Genomic DNA, 19,161 nt, shown 5'->3' on the forward strand with positions numbered 1-19,161 from the left:
AAGCATTAAGAATTATGCATTATTTCCGTAAATTGTGCTTTCTTATGCTTATAAGATTAGCAAATTCGGACTTGTAAAAAATCACAGATATGGTGCCAACCATAAGTGAAAAATTCCATTATGCTTTTAACTGCTTTATGGTTGCCCTATTAATGACGATCTGATATACAAGGTGCCGAGTAATCACTTATAGCGTGCGAGCAAGAGCATTTTCAAAATCAGAAACGGTCAATCTGAAATACATATTCGGCGCTATGATCGTAATGTGCTTGCTTAGTTAATCACGCTTTTCAACCCAACCAAATTAATGACGACGGTGGGAATGAACGTATGAAAATGAGAGATGTAGAAACATACGTAAGCTGTTCTTTGTGCGGGAATGTTAAAAATGAAGGTAAATAAGGGAAATAATAAAATTCTCGAATTTCAAGTGCTCAAATGATCAGAACTTAACCCAACGAATTTCGTATTTCCCAGAGACTGATCGCAACCAGTATTTTTTTTTATTATTATTATTATTCCATTGACATACGAAATGCTTCCAATTTGAATGAATTTATTGGGATCATTTCTCGATCAACCACTTATATCACCAGGATATTTTTGCGTGTGTGTACGTATCTACTTGTGTGGTATTTTTACATACAAAACATATACATACATTATATTAGATGTGTGTGTGTATGTGTTAGTGGATTTTTAATATGTTAATTAAAAATAAGTAACCTTGGGTCTTATGCAGTTATTATGACACGTGATTAGTGCCATACTAAAGAGTTCGACTAGCATATGCTCCCTGCAGTAATCAGGCCTTTAGTATGACGCTAATCATACCTCAAAATGACTCTGCATAAGGTCCCTTAAATACAGACCTTTCATTCATTAAGAAATTAAGTAATTTCTATAATTTCAAATGTATGTCGTAGCCAAACTATATTTTGGATTTTAGATTCAAACATTAAACACATTCTTCACCTCCATCTTAATACTGAGAAATTCGTAAAGAAGGATCCTAAATTTCCGTTACGTTTCACAATGATCAAGTGTAACATTCTAGTTTATGGGTTTATTTGCTTAGGATCTTCCGAGCTTAAGATGTAAATAAAAACACATTAAGAAAAAAATAAAGACACTAAGTTTACCTGATGGATAACAATAAGAAATGATATAAAATGAATGCAGTACGCTACTGTGTAGCTGCTTTTGAATCACCCTATCAGACCACCAGTCCCAGATATTTTTCTCGGCTCGTAGTGCACGTAGATACTTCAAACAAAAAGTGAATGACCAAATCGTATGTGGAGAATCAAATGATGATATTTTCATATCCAGTGGCGTAGCGGAAATATTTCCACGGGGTGTCAACTTCAAAGCAGTGTGTCAGTGTCTATGGGCAGCTGGAACAAATTCCATCGCAAGGGTACTTTCAAACTGGGAGAACGATGGGAAAAATGTGTGCAAAAGAACGGAGACTATGTAGAAAAGTAAAGGAAAGGTCTATAGATTGAGACGATATATTTGGTTTCACTTACAAATAAAGATCACGGTTGTGAAAAAATATTGCTCACGACTTTCAGTGCGCCCCTCGTAAAGCTTTTGTTTTCTAGTTACAATTAAACAATACGTAAGACAGATGCAAAATCGTAAAATTTAACGAAAAGCGTTTCCTGTAAAAGTTCCTTCTTTTTCAATAATACTTCCAAAGAAATTGAAATTGATACCACTTTCCATTTGAAATTTTGAAGTTAACACCCCGTGGAAATATTTCCGCTACACCCCTGGATATGAAAGTATCATCATTTGATTTTCCACATACGATTTGATCATTCACTTTTTTGTTTGAAGTATCTACGTGCACTACGAGCCGAGAAAAAATATATATAAAATAGTCAGGTTCCTTAACGTGTCCCGTGTGCAGTGTAATGGTTAAGTATTGCCGGTGGTTTCACCTTTTCAGACGCATGTTGGAGAACACGAAAAGCGATGGTGGAGGTCTGAGGTCTGCGACTGGCCAATATGGCGGCCAATTCAAGATGGCGCCCAAGCTATGTTTAAAAACCGCTGTATCTCGTTTACCTCTCATCCGATTTTGATGCTCTTTTTTTTTAAAGTGCAGGTCTATATTAAAACTATATTTAATGTTATTACACATTTTACGCTAAATACAATAGTTTTCTAGGTATTTCGCAAAAGCCGATTTTTGAAAAAAAGTTTTATGTTTATTACAACAACAAAAAAAATGTTTTCTGTTTATCAGAAAAAATAGTATTGCGGATGGTTTCATCTTTTCAAGTACTTCTTCGAGAACACGAAAAGCGATGGTGGAAGTCTGAGGTATGAGACTGGCTAATATGGCAGCGAATTCAAGATGGCGGTCAAGCTAGGTTTAAAAACCGCTGTATCTCGGCTACCTCTCGTCCGACTTTGATAATCTTCTTTTAATTGTCTTAGGTCATTATTAAAGCTATATTTGATGTTATTACTCAGTTTACGCTAAATACAATGTTTTTAAGGATTATATTATAACATTAATAGAATTGTGTGACATTTTTATATTGTTTGTGTGTAGTAAATTTGAGTGTATTTTAAAAAAATGTTCTAGATATCTCTGTTAGGAAGGAAAATAGAGAGTTACCAAACTCAGTATACTCAATTCAGCCCTTGCTCATTCCTAAGTTGTTGAAACCTAATAGTCCATTATCTCTATAGACCCCCCACCAGAAAAAAGCCTGAACTTTTAATTTCTGCTGCAACCAAAGATTTTGTGTGGATGTTAACTGGTTGCATTGGTATTGAAAGTAGTGCCAGCAATCAGTCTGGGCTACCTCTAACATGGTCTGCACATAATTTAATGGTAGGTAAAAGCAATGCAAAAACGAACAACATAATGTCAATACTTCCAGAAACACAAACCAATGTTACTGTGTTGTACTCTGTGATGAGTCATTTGGAGAAAGTAAATAAAAAAGTTCAAAGTCAGTCTAAGAAATTGGTTGTCACAGCTGGCCTGGGCATATATCGACCACTACTTCATTTAAAAATGACTATTGCGAAGGAAAATTGGGTTTTGATACCTGGGGTCTTGCATATTTTAATGGCAGAATTAAGAGCTATAGGTAACTATATTGACGAAAGTGGTACTCCTGAGATTTGGGTTGAAAGTGGGATATATAGCGAAAATATTGTCAAGAGAATGTTAGAAGGGAAACCTGTACGGCGATCACTTCGAGCTCATATACTGACACTTCATGCATTGTTCAGTCAGCAAGTGGAATGGCACTCCAGGGACGAAAAAGACCTTAAACAAACAATATCTCCACATGCAACAAATCTATGGAAAGCGTAGCAAAAAGGAGACAGTGAAGAACTATCCTTAAAGAATCATCAATTCAACACTGCCTTGGTTGAAGAAAACACGCTTGAAAAGCTTTATGAATTCTGTGAAAAGGCATGTTCAGGGAATCAACTTCCAACTGGCTGGCTTTTCTAAGAGCAATTTGAAGTCGTGACTGGGATCTAAGGCTAGTAGCTTTGGAGTTCACAAAGTATTTTTTTTTTATTTTTTTATTTTTTATTTATTTATTTTTTTTTTTTGCCATGATTATGCGAAACTACAATGCATTATGTGCTTGGCATACAGCTGAAATGAAATTTTTAAAGACGTCAGATACAGAAACTTGGACCAATATTAGGAACGTACGGGCTCCAAATAAATCTGAAGTCTTATTTTGTAATATTGGATCTGATGAAGCTCTTGAACAGGAAATCCGAAAAATGAAGGTAGCAGGTGGAGTAGTAGACATAACACAAAGCCTACAGATCCTCACCAAATTCTATTTGGTAACACCTGAACTAGCTAAGATTTGTTTAGAAGTAACAGAACGTGTTCCAGGTGTTCAGAAGGAAAGACTCATCATGAGGTAAGCCGATCGAAGTCATCTCGCTACCAAAATAATTTGACCAAGATGACTCTGTGTGCCCATAATTTTGTAAACCTTTTCAAACATGAAGGTAATGACCTGATCAACCTTGTAACAATGACTGTCGCACCATCTGAAGTTGTCAATGATGTCACTTTCATGCCAGTCCAGGGATTAGCACAGGACAAGTCTTTTGCAGAAGAGCTGATAATGCTACGGACAAGAAAGTTTTGGGATAGTCTTCCCCAGAAGAAACATAAACTGTTTAGTTCGATGGGAAAGAAAGTAAAAGTGCAAACTAAAGAGGGGGTAGTGGAGATTAAGGAGGACAGGAAGTTGTTTGCTAGACTTGTCCTTTTGTGTCGAGCACGAACAGATTTAAAATTAGATGACTGTATCGGTATATATGAGCTGTGTCGTTCCAAGATCTATGTTTTGCAGTGATGGGTCCATGCATCGTATACAAGTTAAGAGCAAGCTCCTTCATCATTTAGAATAGCTTCAAGACAGGAAACATGCGAAAATCCTGATGAATCACAAGTTGCAGCTTCTGACAGTCCAGTAATGTCAGTTGCAATCGTAGATGGAATGGAAGAGCTCAATTCTCTGAAGTTGGACAATAATGCTAAGAATGTGTTAGACTTAGCAAATCAGTTCTGCAGAAAAATCTTTCGGAATTATGGGCATTACTCTGAAGTTCATGTTGTTTGACACATATCTCGAAACTTCATTGAAATATGCTTGTCGTGACCGTCGTCAACATAGAAAACCACCTGTTCAATATAAAATTGAGGCTGACACCAGCATCAAATCAGTTCCCATTAAGAAACTGCTTTCACATATATAAACTAAGGCATCCCTTATGGAGTATTTAAGTAAAGAACTAATCAAAAAGGCTAATGACGACAATAAAATCATCATTGTGTCCTACAAGGATACTGCAGAAGCTTCAAAGTTAGTTGTATCAGATTTGGAAACTACTCAAGAAGAGGCTGACACGAAAATTACCTTGCATGCCCTACGTGCCACTGGAAGAGGTGCAAAAGTCATAAATGTGTTCTCCCCTGACACTGATGTACTAGTATTGCTCATCAGTTGGTATCCACAGCCCCCAACGAAAACATTCTTTTTTCTCATTGGAACTAAACCTCAGAAAATTGAGGTAGAGAAAATGTATGCGAAACTGGGACCACAGCGAACAAATGCACTGACTGGGATGCATGCTATATCTGGTACTGACGTAACTGGTGCTTTCTCTGGAAAAACAAAAACTACTTTTTGCAACCACTTCATGGAAACAAATGAAAGAGTGCTTCACGCACTTTCATCTCTTGGCAGAACTTTGCATGTTTCAGATGAAATCTACAATGGTTTGGAAGAGTATCTTTGTTCAGTGTACTTACAAGAGCCGAATCTTCGAAAGTTAAGTGAAGTAAGATGGTGGTTATTTTCAAAAAAACAAGTTGAAGGGACCAGTCTTTCTCCAACTTTATTTTCATTTCGTCCTGAAGTTAGAAGAGCACATTTGCAAGCAATGATTTGAAATACATCAGATATTGCTACACCTTGCCTCCCATCTGCATTAGAATGTGGTTGGAAGTTGGAAAATGGTCAGTTTGTTACAGAGATGAGTGAGCTTCCCTGTGGACCTCTAGAAATTCTGTCATCCATACAATGTTCGTGTGTGCAATCACGTTTTGCGCCCCCCTGTAAGTGTTTCAGGCATGGAATTCCATGTACAGAGATGTGCAGCTATTCTGGAAATGAACAAAATTGTGACAATCCTTCAAATGAGGAATGAACAATTTGATGACAGTGATGAAGAAGAAAATGAAATCTTTAAGTTTTACGTCCCATGGTTATGCCGGTTAGGCTAAAGGAGACGGTGATGATGAGAGATGAGTGAAATGGTGGAATGAAGAAAGTGGGAGGAAACGGGAGAACCCCGAGAAAACCCACGAGCACGGTGTTTGTCCACCACAAAGTTCACTTGGCGGGGGCTGGGATCGAACCCGGGACCCCAAGCACCAGAGGTGAACGCTCTACCACTGAGCCACCGCGAGTGATGAAGAAGAGTTTGACGAAAATGACAATGAGTAAAGGGCCCAGAAAACGGAAACTATCAGTCTTAAATACTGTAAATTATGGTATAATTATTTAGTAGTACAATTAACAATTCATAAATTATTCATTTCAACTTATAACTTATATATTTTACATATCGTATTGACTCATCAGAATAGAAGTTTTTAATGAACACCTGGATTTTCGAACACAATACAAATTTCCTCATGGATGTACAATTTCTAATTTCATGTTATAGTCAGGTTCATTAACGTGTTCCATGTGCAGTTTGATGATTAAATATTGGGGGTGTTTTCATCTTTTCAAGTACTACTTGGAGAACACGAAAAGCAATGGTGGAAGTCTGAGGTCCCAGACCGGTCTGCGATCTTGAATTCGCCGCAATATTAGCCAGTCGCGGACCTCAGACTTCCACCATCGCTTTTAGTGTTCTCGAAGAAGTACTTGAAAAGATGAAAACACCCGCAATACTATATTTTTCTGATAAACAGAAAACATTTTTTGTTTTAATAAACATAAAACATTTTTTTTTTCAAAATTTGGCTTTTGCGAAATACCTAGGAAACTATTGTGTTAGCGTAAAATGTGTAATAACATTAAATATAGCTTTAATATAGACCTACAATTTAAAAAAAGGAGCATCAAAATCGGATGAGAGGTAAACAAGATACAGCGGTTTTTAAACCTAGCCTGGTCGCCATCTTGAATTGGCCGCCATATTGGCCAGTCGCGGACCTCAGACCTCCACCATCGCTTTTCGTGTTCTTCAATATGCACCTGAAAAGATGAAAGCACTCGCAATACTTAACCATCAAACTGCACACGGGACACCATGATTGGCCCCTAAGGAACCTGACTAAAATGCTATTTGTGTAATCACATACAGAATAAAATTTCAAAAGTTTACAACTATTACTAGAAATTAATGCTGTCACTCATTTCGAACATTTGAAAGCACATAGTTTCAAATGTATTTAAATTTCATTTTTTAGCAATAGTATGAAATATAAATCGTTGTAAGGTGCATGGAGAACATTCCATGATAGAAACTCCTTGTTAGACATGGAGTCGGTGGCGTTGGAAAGATTTGGATCCCCTTAGTACAGCGGTGATGTCAGAGATTTGACCCTGGACCTGATGCCCCAGAACTGAGATCCCAAAATTTGGGCTCGGGTCTCTTCTATTTGCCTATCAGACATGGAGTTGTTGTGCAAGTAGGAGTCGTTTCAGCACAACAGCAATGTCACAAATCGGGCCCTATCCTCGATCCTTAGAAAATAACGTCCCGAAATTTTGGGCTCGGGTCCATTCATTTCTCTTTTAAGCATGAAGTTATTGCATGCAAGTGGTGGTGTTCGAAAGGTTCGGGTCTCCTGAACATAGCAGTGACGTCAGAAACTGGACCTCGTCCCAAAGCCCCAGAAATAAGGTTCCAAAGTTTTGGACTCAGGTCCCTTCTATTTGTGTACTAAATATGGAGTAGTTGTACGAGGTGGTAGCGTTGGGAAGATCCGGGTCGTTTGGGAACAGCGATACTGTCAGAAATCGGGCCCTGGCTTCGAAGATTCGGAATCTTCAATGTTTAATTGGTAAATAGATGGGGCTCTGAGCCCAAAACTTCGGGACCTCATTTTTTTGGCCTCACGTCTTGGTTTCCATTTCTGATATCATCGATGTGCTAGGGGGAGCGGGACCTTTCGAACACCACCACCCGCGTTCAAGAACTCCATCTTTCATAGAGAAAACCCAAGCCCTAAACTGCAGGACTCAATTTCTGACTCCTCGGGGCTAGGATCCGATTTCTGACATTACCACTTTGTTTAGAAGAGTCGGATCTTTCCAACGCCACCACTCACGTCTAACAACTTTCGGGACCCAGGGTACAATTTTTGATATCAACATTATGTTCAGGGCTATTCCAACGCCACCACCCGCGTTCAGAAACTCCATGTCGAACACGGTTCCTCTACCATAGGAGAATCGGCTCCATGCGCTTTCCGTAACTGTTCCCCAAGTAGATTTATATACAACCAAAGGTAATTTTGTCAAGTTTAACAGGAAGTCCAAAATAAGCCTCTTGAGAACAGCTCTTATTTGTAAAAGACTGTATAATGATAGCTTTTGGCTGTTGCAATGGTCTCTCCAAGCAGCTTGCTAAAAATTCAGCGTAGCGTAACAACAAAAGCTGTTTCCCTTACATGTAAAAAGAGTGTAGGAGGGCGCCAAAATCTCTAGCTACGGCTCTGAGTGTGTGTAATGTAAGACGGTCATGGGCTGTTCGAGGGCAGTGACTATATGGCGTATGTATGTGCATGTAGAGCAGAATGTCCGGGATAAATCCCGATGAGTGCTCATATGCTTCGGATCTTACATTAAGCTGCAATTACATGTCTCATGTGTTCAAAAACAGAAATTCCAAACGTAAGGAAATTTAAGCTGGTTTTAATTTGTTCACGCAGGTTGTGAATGTGATACAAAAGTGAGTAGCAACTCTTAACACAATCTCTTTCTAGTAACCTAAATACAGGATGCGACAGGAAAGACTCCCCTACTTGGGAAACTAATACATTCAAAACGAAATCTACGGCATTTTTAGGAGTATTATTATCTCTTGAAACCACACAAAATACTTTTAAATCAACGTGGTTTGAACAAAACAGTTTCCTTATCAGGAACAATGTCTCATCGTTAAAGTGTGAAGTAGATGCGAATCCCACACTGGGTTCCAACGGTCACCCACCATTTTTAAAAATATTTTTTATAAAATCCTTAGCAACAAAGGGACGATGTTTCGCGACAGGTCCCCTCCCAAATCCGGGAGTTCTTTCTGTCACATCCTGTGTAATGCAAACCGTGATAATATATTTTAAGTGTGTAGTTTTGCAAAATCGCTTACTTCAATTACTATCCTTGCCATCTATATTTTTCAAAGTTTCTAGCACAATGCAAAGAGCACAGGCCTTTGGCAACTCTTATAGGAGAACAAAGCATCAAATACAAACTAGAGCTGTGGTTCGGATTTCAACTTAAGATTGTCGTCTCGCTGGAAGCTGTACTGGAAAACCTGTTGTAGAATTCACATGAGTTCTTCGTCATGTTGCCCTGGATGGTGTCTAATTGTTTATCTTTTAAGGTTGAACTCTGTGTAAGAAACAGAGAAGAGTAACAGGCAGCGAGCAGGAGAATAATGCACAATGGTGATGTTGCTTTTGCCCAAGAAGTCGGATACCATTCCCGAAGTTTGATGCGAAACAGTGTAATGATGGAAACGTCACTATCCATATACTATTTATTTGCTAGACCATTTATGACAAACAGATATGGCCTAACATATTAGAACCTGTGTAAACCTATTTATTGATGTTTTCACAACGTGGAATAAAGTTATGATGCACGGTCCCGAATATTTACTTGTAATTTTATATTTAATTCGCTTCATTACAATAAATTGATTGATATTTGCTCAGTAGGTCCAGTCTCATATAGCTTCAGGGAAGTTAAACACCTACCCACTCAATAGCTGCACGTCTGATGATATAGTTTCCGTGATTATTTTCGTAAAGTAGGCACGCTTTGTGGTTTAGTGTTTTTCACGTTCGACAGTTAAAAACTCACTCCACGTGTTCCATGGCTTAGTTTTCGGCCTCTCATAAACAACGCTTAGCAGTTCAAATATGGTACCTCCCTTTACCGGTGCTGAACGAGCGTAGTACGGGAAATAAAGCCCCTTCAACCAGGGAACGAACCCAAGTACTCCGGTTGGTATATTTTTGACTTCATTTTTAAGCATTTGAAGGGATAATCATATAAAAACTTACCGGGAATTGAATCCGGTCCTGGAGTGCAAATTGTACGAAAGATAACCATTTAGTTACAAGGAAGCTCATATTCCAATTTCATATTACTGAATATTGCATATTAATTGCAATAATTCATGTGGATCGTCCGGAGGTTCCAGCATCAAGCGTTGGAATCTAGGCTGTATGTTGAACTACTGATACTGAAATAGTTCTCCAATAAAATATTTCTTTTCTCAGTAAGTTCCGAATGAATGAACCAGATTCAGAAAATTTCTCTGCAACGCAAAAATTGAGTTGATTTTGAGTTTAACGTCCCGTTCAGCAGCAAGGCTATACAGGGTGTCTACTGGAATACCAGAAAGTAAATTCATGACTTTTTCATGACTTTTCATGACCTTTTGGTTCAAATTTTCATGATCATGGCGATAAAAACTTACCATTAGTAATAATAAACCCCTACCATCAGTGGTGCATCGGTTAAGATGAAGATCATATTATGTTCTTATTGGCTAATGTACATAATGCCGATTAGCTGACAACTAATTTTAAAATGCAAGAGCAATTTAAAAGGCAGTAAACAAATTTTTAATTGCGGTTCAAGTATGGGTTTAAGGCTTACCAGGTTCTATAGATTTAAAAAAATCTTGTGAACAGTCCCGTTACATTCTGGTATGTTTTTTATCTGCATTTTATGTACTCTGAATTCTAAATTTATAATTTTCGTTTACAAGAAAAGACTGATTACGTAAATATACAATTCTTTTCCATCGTGTCATATTTGAAATTAGCGTACATTAACATACTGATAAGACCTACTGAATTTGTTCATAATGGAACCTTCATCCTGGATGGGGTCTGATGCCTTCTTTCTTCTCTTTCTTCAAGGGTACTTTTACAAATATTTTTTTTTCTCACAGTCTGCATACTAGTATCATATCAAAACTTAAAAAAAAGTGAACACAAAAAATGGACATCTTGACAACTGTTTCAGTACATGCAGTATGAGGTATAAAAGTATAAAGTATAAAAATATACTCTGAGATTTCAGATTTTCATGACCAGTTGGGTAAATAAAGGACTTTTTCATGGCTTTCATGACCACTAAGCAAAATATATGACTTTTTCATGACTTTCATGACTTTCATGACCAGTAGACACCCTGCTATATGAGACGTGGACCTACTGATTAACATGGAATCCGAACTACATGAACTCCCGCCGGGAATCGAACCCGGGTCTCCCACGCCAAAAGCTCGTACGCTAACCGCTTAGCCACGAAGGAGCTCAGTGTGCAACGCAAAAATACCGTGATATTATTTCACTTTCAGGGAGATGGAAGCTGCACCGTAACTGACGATGCTATTCAGAAGTGATTGACAGGAAAAGGTTTATCATTGTGAGATTAATATTCGACAGCAATGTTAAGCATGATTGTCGTTGAACAGATCCGTGTTTCTTGTGTTCGGAGCCCGAAGAAGTCATTGGCCAGACGTACTCGACAATTAGGAGTACCTAAAGGTACTGTGTATGATATTGTGCGTAAAAGACTTAAGTTGCGCGCCTATAAATTGCAACTATTACATGAAATTAAACCTACTGACAAAATCGAAAGGTATGAGTTTGCTGCTGAATTTCTACACAGAATTGATGTTATTTTTTTTTTAATTCTCTTTTCTGATGAGGCTACATTTCATGTCAGTGGAACAGTCAATCGTCATAACTGCAGAATTTGGGGGACAGAGCATCCACATGAAGTTATTCAGCATCAACGTGACTCTCCCAAACTTAATCTCTGGTGCAGTTTGATGGAATATTGTGTGATTGGTCCTTTCATTTTTGTAGAAAAAACAATAAACGGGGACGTTTACTATGACATGCTGACAGAGTACGTCTTTCCCCAAATGGACGATATTGAAGCGGAAAAGGGGCTTGGATTTTGCCAACAAGAGGGCGCCCCACCTCATTACAGTAACCATATGCGTGCGGCTCTTGACACTCGCTTTCCAGGAAGGCGGATAGGCAGGGTGGCCCAATACCTTGGCCACCACGAAGCCGAGACTTAACCCCACTGGACTTTTTCTTTTGGGGCCACATAAAAAATGTTGTGTACAGTGAAAAGATCAGAGACATCAATCATTTACGGGAAAGAATCGTCGCAGCGGTTGGGACAGTTACACCTGAAATGTTGGTGAATACGTGGCGAGAAGTGGTATATCGTCTCGACGTATGCAGGGCCACAAATGGATCTCACGTTGAATCCTAACCAACATTAAACAAAACTTGAAGGAATTTTCTTTCATGATATGTACTCATTGATGTAAGTTTTCATTCATTTCCCAATTAAATTTATACTTAAAACTAGGGAGTTTTTTCAAACACCCTGTATTACATGATTTATGCAGCTAAATTATGATAATTAGACTACTGCAGCTATTTGCAGGTAAATTATAAACTTTAATGGCGTATGAGTTATAATGAATACCTTGAGTTTTCTTTACTCTATGCCTACAGCTACAGCTGCTAATGTTAATTCGTGGATAGACAGGCCTAATTTTCTAGTTTTGATTCTAAACAAACTTCTTTCAAAGCCACATATTTCCTTGCACTTGGCTGTGGGCGGATCGTAATATGTCAATTACCGTATATTTTTTGCATTTTTTACAGCTGGCCATAGTGAAATAAAACAACAATTTTTTTCTGTACATTTATCAAAGATTTTACGAATTCGACTTAATTCATGTAATTCCATTACCGTACCAACTATGAAACGATTATGAACAAGTAATTCCTTTCGTTCAGTTGAACAATGAGAGCCATTTATTTTTTCCAAAAAACGTCTCTTAATTTTCAATTTTTTTTTTCCCGTGGGACGTAAAACTCAAAAATTCATTTCATTTCATTTTTTTTTTTTCTATGGTTATACTTGGACGAGGGGATTTGTGTTGTAACTGAGTAACCATTTTCGCTGTAGGAAGAATGTGAAAAAAAGAGAGAGGGATATATCAAGAAATGCCGAAAGTGTACTGAAGTCCATGCAAGTATTGGAGTATACATATATACAAGACTTCATTTAAGTGGGCTTATAAGATAGTAATCTTTTTTTTTTTTTTTTTTTTTTTTTACCATATTACTTTAGGGTTATCCACCTTGTGTATATGTGATCCTTATACATTGATATCTCATAGGGACATAATAGCTTTTACTGTAAATTTTGGTACTCATCTCGTCCAACTGCATTACTTCTTTCCTTGTCATCCATGTAAGTTAACTTTTTGCGGAGATAAGGAAAAGGATACACTATTTCGAAGATTTACGGGTAGAATCTATAGATTCACGAAAAAAGAGTAATTATTAGCTCAATATGGTAGAAATAGTTCAATTAGTATGCCTGTAACCGAAGGACTACAGTAAAACTAGCACAATTACAGTGGCATTGTTGTGTAATCTCCCACACAGACAGCAGATACATAGAATATGAACTCTCTAAGATCTGATACATTATGCATTTCACAAAGTACTTTTGCGCCATATTATTGTAAATAACGCCCTCCTCAATACCTTCAGTGTCGTAAAGCTCTTGCAAGTTGTCTGCTGTCACTTGCAATAAAATTCCTAAGCTATTTTTAGGGACTAAGAAATTAAGTCACATTGCTTGCTAATAGCACCCGCAACAGTATCATCAGCGCCCTAACCACTAGTGCTACTTTCTTCCCGGTGGATTAATAAATATTCTCTCGCGCAAGTATGCCTAATAAAATAGAACATCGCCAATAGTTAGTGTATCTTATGTTGTTACGAGTTTATTGTGTACATAACACAATGTGGAATTCCGAAATAACAAGTATCTGGAGGTACGGCAAAACTAAAGTTGTAGGTATAAATCTTCTTTCTTTTGTTATCAATGTTTCATTGTCTACCACAACGAGTTGTTGGAACGAAATGCGGTTCAAAAGCTAACCTGATGAAGTGTGCACTTGGCGCTTTTCGACACGGCCTGAGTTTAACGTCCCTTTCAGCAGCGAGGCTATATGAGACGGGACTACTGATTAACGTGGAATCTGAACAACATAAGCTCCGCCGGGAATTGGACCCGGATCTCCCACGCGAAAGACGCGTACGCTAACCGCTTACCCACGAAGGAGCACCATACAGTGGATTGAAAGTTCGACTCTTTCAAAAGTATTTATTTCGAAAACTTGCTTACGTAAGTAGCTCATCTAACTACATAGATGGCTTTCAATCGATGTGAAGATCATAATGCCGTTTACAGCAATTCAATACCTCAAACCGTTCTGGAAATATGGTAGTTTCCAATACTGCTTAAAATGATTAAATTCTGAGAACTTGTGGTAATTAAAACTTTCCAAAAACATTGTTGTAACATTATAGAAAGAAAGATTTCTTTTTATACATCCGGAATGATTTGTGATGCCTATTGAAAACCATGTACGGAATTAGATGTGATACATACTTAAACATTTTTTCGAAATAAAGTTCTTTGAAAAAAAGTCAAATTTTCCGTTCCTTGTAATTCCCCCCCCCCCCCCTACTTATTCGAAGCAAGTCATACGCCCACAGTATTCGACACCAAGGTGCTTAGATGTGAATTACCAAATCCATGTCACTTACATTATTACTGTTGCAGAATCCTTTAAAATTTGGTCGTTTTCCAATGTTTGTGATCCTCTAGCGTCCTTAGTTTGTAACACTACATAGTAATTGTGTTATTTTAAATTCTTGTTTTGCATGTAAATTTGGGTTTACTTGAGCAGACGGGTTCTACCAAATAGAAAATTTATAGGCAAAATACGATGTGAAACAGTTTTCCTGAAGGAATGAAAATGTGAATATAGAAGTAATTTGTGTCAGTTCACAGCATACTGAAATTATTTTGAATGGTAGTCAAATTTATCAAAATTTGGTAGAATCAAACTGAAAGTTCTAACCTAACCTGAAAATGTAAGAAATTTTCAAAATTTGGTAAACAGTTTTGAAGGTAAGAATTATCACCAGTACTTTAGAAGCTCTAAGCTAACCTGAAAATGTAATATATCTGTCAAAATTTGGTACTAACCTTAAAGCTCTAACCTAACCTTAAAAAGATAAGAAATCGTCAAAATTTGGTAGAACCGTCTGTTCGAGTAATGCCGTACATTGGAAACCTGTAGTAACCTGACGTAGTGCAATTTGAAAAATACAACTTCATGTTAGGTGGGAACATTGTTAATCCGGTTATATTGCAGAGATTATGTCAAAACAATCTCCCACTCTCGATATTTCCTTGGTACGAAATTTCACCGATTTGTATCTATTAGTTACAGGGACGTACCAAGATAAACGGTCCACGTTTTATATATATAACAGCGTTAATGGTAATATTTATTTAATGTCTGGGCTTGACACTACTATCACCAAGGTCACTTTTCAAACAGTCTTTCTCTGAAACCATAGAGTGTTACGCATTTAACTTCAAGGGCTGCCCAGACTTAACTGAATGCAAGATCGGAGAGACAGCGGCATTTGTGCAAACGTTGACATTTTGAAACCGAAGGTTTCTTTTTCTTCTTCTTCTTCTTCTTTCTTGGCATGTTATTACCACTGTTACTTCTAACACTACCTCTAACCAAACCAAATGGAAACTACACAAAACAATAGTGATTATAGACGCCTATCTTACTATTCGTATTTTTTGAAGCATTTTGCTGCTGAAAAGGATTTCTAATTACTAGAACCGCTTAGCAGAAATCATGATAGCTAATTGTAAAGTTCATCTGCTCATAAAGCTCTCATTACATTAAATACTTATTCGGAATGTGAATTACTGACGGCAAGGTTCTAGATTACTGGTCCCCCTTCCCATTGAGCAGTAATAAAAACAGAAAACAACGTGCCCTGCGGGGCTCTAACCCGCCTTCACTCGCTAAAGCTCGCTCGGCAATACTGTATAAGTTAAATGTATAAACTTTAGTATAGAAAGAAACCTACCCAGCTACTTATCTACATGGGGGACCAGTAATCTAGAACCTTCCCATTACTGACTTTTATAGCGAGAATATACTGTGTTATTTTGAACAAGTGTGTGTATCTGCTTACTTGGAAGATCCAATTCATAATTTTCAACAATTATTACTACCCTACGCATGAAGTGTTATCTGAGATTCCATTACTATTACCTATAAAATGTTAGAAGAATGCCTCATAAAATGATTATCTAAACTAATTATATACTAGGTATTAATTTATTTGGCTTGGCACAGACTTCAATAATTAGTTACAAATCCAACTCCCGAAGAGTTGCCAACATAAAATAATTCCTACAAAATAGCACTTTTATTTTTGTCGGCACTTATGCAATAATACTAATTTCATCAGCGAATTTACGTTCTCCCCCACACAAGCGCATATGCTAATATTATAGCTATGAGGGAGCTCTCAAGAGCTTGCGGCCAACATGTAACCACCATAATACACTGTCCCATGCACAAGTTATTTGATACAGTGAAGCAGCACAGTAGAGGTTATTAGGGTAGTTTATGCTTGTTTTTAGGTACATTCGGTAAATTTAGCTGAGATTTATTAAGATAGCTTACACACATACTTTGTATTCGTTTTATCATTAGTCTGACAGTTAGTATCTTCCCCTATCTTGCACATATAGGATTTACAGTGTGTTACTTTACAAAATACAAACTACAAGGGCCCTGGGGGCTTCTAACTCCCTTCGCTAACTGTCCCTAGCTCAGCTATATTTCGTAAAGTAACAAAATATAGCTGAGCTACGGACAGTTAGCGAAGGGAGTTGGAAGCCCCCACGGCCCTTGTATTTCTACCTTTATCACAATTTAGACAAAAACAAGGTCCTCGGGGATATAGTATACATGAAGCTGCATCAGTTCCCGAAGGAACAGGGCGCCCATACTTTTAGGGACTATTCATTGAGTATGTACGAACTTAGAAAGGGGGTAACAAAGCAACTTTTATTTACTTATCGACTGATACGAAAATAACAAAAGAACGTACCTGTACTTTATATCTGCATGTGGAGTGCCCTTGTACTTTATCTATGACTATGTGTGTGTGTGGGGGGGGGGGGATTTAACGCATATCGCATGTCTTGTGCACATGGATACTTCTTACTATTGCACTACGTAGAAAATTTATGGTATTTCATGTAGAAGTGGTAACACAAACCAGAAGAAACGCAGATCAGGGGGTCCTCATGTATACTATTACCGTACTCGGTTCTGGAACTATGAAACGAGTTGGGGGAGATACTAAATGCCATCCTATCATTATTATCCAAACGTAAACTGAACAACTAAAACTGCCAAACATATGTCAACAGCTCGTCATTCTGCACCTACACTATGTCGATCCAGTTCTCACATTTGGCTCACTGTCCTACACCAAAAGAATTTTGCTTCCAAATGTGGTAATTTGCAAAAGAGCGTCACTTACTTGAGGAAAGTATCCGAATTATTCAAGTACAACACATTAATTAATTAGAAGTGCAGTAATGAACTGAATTATTAGCTTATGTATTTCTGCAATAATGTGATTTAAGGGCGAATTATCTGTACTACTGTCATTACAATATTCTCCGGTATAGATTAAACATATTATGTACATTTACACAGCACTGATTAAAATGAATTCCGGGACTTCAATGTCAATACCTCTCCGGAACTAAATAGTTGCTGATTAACCTATTCTTTTGAAAAATAAGGGTAAGGAATAAACGTAACTATTAATTTGACTACTGGTTGCGCCAGTAAAGGCTCTATTAGTTTATTCTATAAGTCGTAAACAAAATTTATTTTAGAACAGCAAAATACATACAAGTCTTATATATATATATATATATATATATATATATATATATATATATATATATATATATATATATATATATATATATTGCTTTGACAGTAATACGACAAAGTTGGCATGACAGCGACCTCGTTGAGAATTTATAGGGGTTAAGTTCCAAAGTTGGGCGTCCGTTTTGAAGAAAATTTTTAAAATTTACAGGAAAGATAAGGATAATTTAATCGTTTGTGTGCTTGATAATATATAAGGGTCTCGAAAAATGTGTTTATTTGTTATATATAAGCGGTTATAAACATGGGACTATATGCCGAGCGGAGGGAACTACTTGGCGCAAGGTAACCGAACAGTTGCATTATGTGAAAGTAACGAGCATTTATGTTAGGAACATGACGAATGTACAAGGGCAATGAACTAACAGTTTAACATTTGTGAAGCAATGCGTTGATAACCAGCAAAATCTTTTAAAAGTTTGTGAAGAGCACGGATTAATGAACCTAATAACAAATTGCAGAAAATGTGGAAAGGAGATAAGAGCGAAAAAACGTGGTGAAAGCGGACGCCCAACTTCGGAATAAATGCCATTTATAGTTATAATAATAGTAATGTTAATAATGTGGATTATAAACGACTTTCATTAACACCACTACACGTTATTATAAACTTCAAATTTTTAAGGGGTAGCTGAAGACCGAAAACAGTACAAGAAACGTCAGACAGGAAATCAAAGGAACTGTACGTATCTATGAAAGAAATATGAAAGTATTAAACTTTCGATTGTGAAAACATCAAGAATAACGCTACTCCTGTCAGGGGTTATAACGTCAATTTCCAACTTGAACGAAACCACTTAACATCCGTAATTTACTGCGCCATATTATTTTCGTAACTCAAGAGTACACCTTTCTATTACAGATTTGAGTGAAATATCATCGCCTGCTCCATCACCCTTCGCCCCAAATCTATCTAAATATCTATATATCCATGCACACCTCACTCTCACGTGCAAATCTAACCTCGTGACACTCTTTCCTCCGGGTTATTCGGAAAATACCAGGATGTTCCGTCACCAGGATGTATGCACCACACCAAATTTACTTTTTAAACACACACACACTACACAGCGCACAGCAGAAACTCGGCACAGCACGGCAAAGAGCGCACGTCTGCATACGGTCTGCATGGTTTCGTGCAACGAAATGGCGACATAAAGCCAAATGAAACAACTTCAAGTGTACGCCATTTTTCAGCAAAGATACTTAATTTATAAAGAATAAAATATTTACAAAGTATCTGTCATATACGTGAAAAGGTGGTTGTTAGTGTTTTCATTACATCCATTAAGAAATAATACATGACTATTTTATTTTTAACTTATTGTAATTACTAGAAAGGAATAAGTTATTTTAATTTCTAGAAAAGAAATATTCAATTCAAAAATGTTAATTTATAAACTTATCCAATGGTCTATTCTATTTTATGAAACAAATTTGTAAGCTCTCACTCTTTAAGTATTCTTTATAATCACT

At 37.2% G+C, this 19,161-nt stretch overlaps 1 protein-coding gene across 3 annotated transcripts in view; it reads right to left on the minus strand.

The window, feature by feature from the left end:
• LOC145688102 (cyclin-D-binding Myb-like transcription factor 1) overlaps positions 1-18,825 on the minus strand; it is a 117,429-nt gene extending 98,604 nt beyond the window's left edge. For 2 of the 3 annotated variants that reach the window (XM_081761843.1, XM_081761840.1), the window contains exon 1: positions 18,649-18,824. The gene's annotated coding sequence lies outside the window, so the exon portion shown is untranslated. Of the gene's footprint in view, positions 1-18,624 lie in introns of all 3 variants that reach the window. The other variant, XM_081761841.1, reaches the window with a different exon arrangement.
• Between the last annotated feature and the right edge of the window lie 336 nt (positions 18,826-19,161).

Source organism: Thermobia domestica, chromosome 6 (assembly GCF_964235325.1).
Source record: "Thermobia domestica chromosome 6, izTheDome1.hap1.1, whole genome shotgun sequence".
NCBI lineage: Eukaryota > Metazoa > Arthropoda > Insecta > Zygentoma > Lepismatidae > Thermobia > Thermobia domestica.